This window comes from Dendronephthya gigantea, unplaced genomic scaffold, assembly GCF_004324835.1.
Source record: "Dendronephthya gigantea isolate DGI-Jeju-01 unplaced genomic scaffold, DenGig_1.0 000004F, whole genome shotgun sequence".
Classification (NCBI taxonomy): domain Eukaryota; kingdom Metazoa; phylum Cnidaria; class Anthozoa; order Malacalcyonacea; family Nephtheidae; genus Dendronephthya; species Dendronephthya gigantea.
The window spans coordinates 3910611-3915067 of NW_021163014.1; the positions used below are offsets into that span (position 1 = coordinate 3910611).

Here is a 4457-nt window from a genome sequence, read left to right on the forward strand (position 1 = left end):
CTTATATACACTCTCTATATTTTAATAGTCTTATTCCTCCTATATATGCAGTAATTTTTTATAATGGATAGACATTCTCAATAATCTCTAAAACATAAATCAAACATAAAACATAAATAACAATAAATATAATCTTAAACAATATTATTACATCAGTATTTTCTCATTATAGATTATAAACCATATTAATTTTACAAAATAGTGGTGTAATAAGATTCCCTGCGGGATTATCGAACCCGAGCTGGCTGGCTCCGCGCTCAGCGAATATGGATATTATTAACGGTAAGGTATAAATAAAATGATATCTAGAAGACTTTTTGATCAAAATATACCAGCATAATTATTTAGGCAGGATTTACAATTTTCATTATTATATACCACTTGTCCAAGTTTTGTTTTTTTAGCGTTTCATTGGTCGAGAGCGAATCATGCGAGAGTGACGAAATTTTGATGTCGCCAGCGCAACCCCCTGCAGAGTGAGATAACGTGTTATCTCATGGGAAATAACAGCTTTTATCCATTTGAAATTATGTCTTTTATGAATAGATATTTCGTTGTTTACCTTGTAGTTTGGTTTTTCTTTGACAACTGATATATAATAAAAAACTTATTTACTGAGAACTCAGAAAACATTATGTTTTGTGTTAATGCCAGTCAAAATATATATATATATATATATATATATATATATATATATATATATATATATATACAGTATATACAGTATATACAGTATATACATGGTCTAAAAAAAGATCGAATATTCGTTAATGAATATTTAAGTTCCCATTTAATATCCCAAAATATTTTGTTTGAATAGGTAGGTTGATTCCCAATATTTTGATCAAGAAGGTGAAGTGTGTGTTTCTGTCGTTTTGTGGTCGAATATACGAACATGAATTTAAATCAATTTTGCTCATAGTATGCTATAGTGGTTGCAGAGGGTTTAGCAACTTTGGTTGTGCTCAATGTAAGATACTGCTCTATTTTTTGGCATGCATGTAAATTCATGCAATAACCTATCATCGAGATTTATTAAAGCTTGTTTCCTATTGGACATTCTGCTTAATTTATACTTTATATTATAAATTTATAATTATATGGATAATTTCTTCAATATATTAAATCTGCATTTGCTTAAAACTAAAAAAAATTGAAAGGCATATACACATATCATGGATGGCGCGTAAAGCATCAAAAGCGCCTGACTATTTCCTTTTTATTTCCTGTTTCTTTAATAATACATTTTGCCTTAAGTGTGGAAGTTTTGCATGAGTTACAGTATAATTATATCGCGAAGTTCAACTTAAATTTATCGCCTACATGCCATACAGTACTGTCTAGACTCAATACCCTAACAAAAAATGCGGTTAACCAAGATCAAACCTCGGTCTTATCGCGGTTGAACGAGGTCAGACCGAGGTGGAACCGGGATGAGACGGAAGTTAATCGGCCTTAATTGGTCCTACAGACATTTCTTAACATTTTTTCGATTTGGTTATTCTGTCGTCGTTCTCAGCTGTTCATAACAATTTCGTTCGGAAGCGAATTACGGCTACTGCGAAGGTATTTTTTCCCACAACCGAAACGCAAGTGAACCGCAACGGCAGTGTTAGGTTATTTTTGGACCGTACTGTAGGCAATAACAATAATGCCTGGCATTTGAAATACAGCGATGAAACTATTTGCAACAATATTTGTATGCATGCAACAATTGAAGAAGCTTTTTCTATTCTGTTTCCCAATGCCTGTAAACAATACTGAAGATCTATTCTTATCACTTTCATCGACAAAGTGAAGAATGCGCTTCCGTCGTTCTGTGGTCAAATTAATGCAGTAACCCCTTCAGACCAAGTGATTTGAAATGGATTAATTTGCATAGAAGCTGAAAAGGTCTATTATGTTGAAAAGGAATAAAAAAGGAATTCTTTATGATTTTTAGGTAAATTAATGCAATACCATGCTGCAAAAAGTGGTATGTTTATAATTTGGTGTTTATTACATAAAAATCGGATTTTCAACAATGGCGTAGCTAAATCGATAATTGATTGGGGGGGGGCATAGTCATATAATCATCTTAACAGATTGTAGAGGCAATTGATTTGAAAGTGTATGAATATGCCCCCCCCCCCAAATTGTCATGCTGGCTGCGCCACTGCTTTCAAACATGGCAACGCAAGTATCGAATTATCCTAGCCCATTATTACCATGCCTAAATGCGCAAGTGCAGTACAAAGTTTAATAAACTGGACATTTCTGTGTGTTAAACGTATAGGAACCTTTCCTGATTACCTTTTGCATGCTGATGCACCTTTTAAATTATTAATATTTGAGACTCATTTTTAATTTTAGCGTTAACAATTCGCAATGTCGATTCCCAATATTTTGATCGACGATTTGAAGAGTGCGCTTCTGTCGTTTTGTGGTCGTATATACGAACATAGATTTAGATTAAGAAATACAAGCAAGTAATTGCAAACAGAGAGTTTAGTTGTGCTCAAATAGAACTTACTAAAACTTACTTTCATTTAATTAATCGATTATTGATTTTTTTTCTGTTAGTCAATCTGCTGGATTTTTAAGTTACATCTATATCCATTTTTTCCTATCTTAAGTGCTAACAAAAAAACACTCAGGTTGGCTGAAAGCAAAGATGTCATATCAATATCAGTTGGAAAATTAAATTCAAATTTTGACCTAGGTATAATTTATATATATCCGAAGAACCACTGAAACCACTTCACTTCACTGAAGACTTTACTGAAGACGGAACAATTAAAAGAAAGCTCAACTACAATTAACGATATGTAAGTAAAGCGTCTATTTATTATTGTTCGATATTTCCATGTATCTTCGTTGTTTTACGGCACTCCCACTGTGTTTATATTCTTTTAATTCTGAACGCGATCATTGATTTTTAAACGTGATGGAAACAAGCGAAATTTAGCTATTATACGGTCTAGTTATCAACAGCTATTTTATTTTCACTTTAACCAAAACATGTAAATAACACAAACGCACACACCCAAGAGAGCAAGCAATGTAATCCCTAATTTTAAGTGCTATATATGCTATGATTGTGTTTTTTCAGGGTAGTATATTTTTGTATAATTATTTTGTCAGTTCTGACGAGGCATTGCGCTTGAGCAACTAATAATTATGACATTGATGACTTCATGGTGTTTATCTTTTAGCTCGTCATGAAAGGTACATTTATTATATTTTTGCTTCTCGCGATTTTTGAAGTTTCACGCGTGATGTCAGGACGTGAGAACCATGTTGAAGAAAAGCGTCGTAAGTATATTCGTGATGCACAGCTATTACAACAAAGGAAATATCCTTCATTTTGCGCGATTCATTCGTATATCTCTTACTCCAGGCATATGTTATTTCTTATAGACACCAATGATTGCGAAGCATCTGGTGGATTTTGCATTTGGGCTGATTTTGGTATTACCTGCGCAGACTATTACGCTGCAGAAATGCCACGTTCGTGTGATCATCCGATTGAACAGTGCTGCGTCTATCTTCACTAAGGTATATTATGTACTGCATTTTCTTATCTCCGTTGAATTCGAAGTGTTTATTTTTCGGCATCGGTTATCCCAGGAACGGAATAAAAATTTCTATACACTACCGCTAAGGCGACTCACCTTCATACTAATTAGCTATGTTTTTAAATTTTTTTTGTGTTTAATTTTAGGGAGGAATTTCGCCTCTTATCTATCATACCTTGCCATTTATAGGGCAATTTTTTGTGTCTTGATGTTATTCACTTAATCTATATGTAATGTCCTAAAATTTTATAGTACTATATATGCATGTGATCCAATTAATTATAGCTGAAGCTGACAATAATAATAATTACAATAACAGTAATGTTTTCTTATAGTTATTCAGGCTTTTATAGTAATATTATAAGGCTTTTCCTTTTTCTAAGTTTGCTTTCAAGTTGAGAATAGTTAAAGAGCAATCGACGACTTGATTGATGTCATGATCATATTCTCAAATACTGTAGAATAGAAATTTAATAAAGATTAATAACGAGTGTGACTAAATGTAAGCATGGATTATGTATTCATTGCATATTTTATTGTAATTAATTACTATTAGTTCAACTCCTTTTGGAATATTGAAGTTGAGGGTATTGGTCTCATTCCGATTTGGTGAATTCACTAAAATTAATTTTCACCTTACAATAAAAACATGTCCTCTCGCATTTTAGCATAAAAATCAATCCGTCCTCACATCCTAGTTGCCTCTCAGTCAGTGGCGTACGTAGCCAGAACGATAATTGGGGGGGCCAATATTAATATATTCGTGATACGCAGGTTTAATTTCTTTTCAAATCAATTGTCTTTACAGTCTGTTAACATGAATATATGAATATGGCCCCCCCAATTATCGATGCTGGCTACGCCACTGCTCTCAGGCACGACTCATAGAGAAACAAAACG

At 33.1% G+C, this 4457-nt stretch overlaps 1 long non-coding RNA gene across 1 annotated transcript; it reads left to right on the top strand.

The window, feature by feature from the left end:
* Positions 1-3200: 3200 nt before the first annotated feature.
* Positions 3201-3973, top strand: LOC114515597. Its single transcript, XR_003686206.1, has 3 exons — positions 3201-3294; positions 3400-3537; positions 3704-3973. It is a non-coding gene; the product is annotated as an uncharacterized LOC114515597 (long non-coding RNA).
* The last annotated feature ends 484 nt before the right edge of the window (positions 3974-4457 follow it).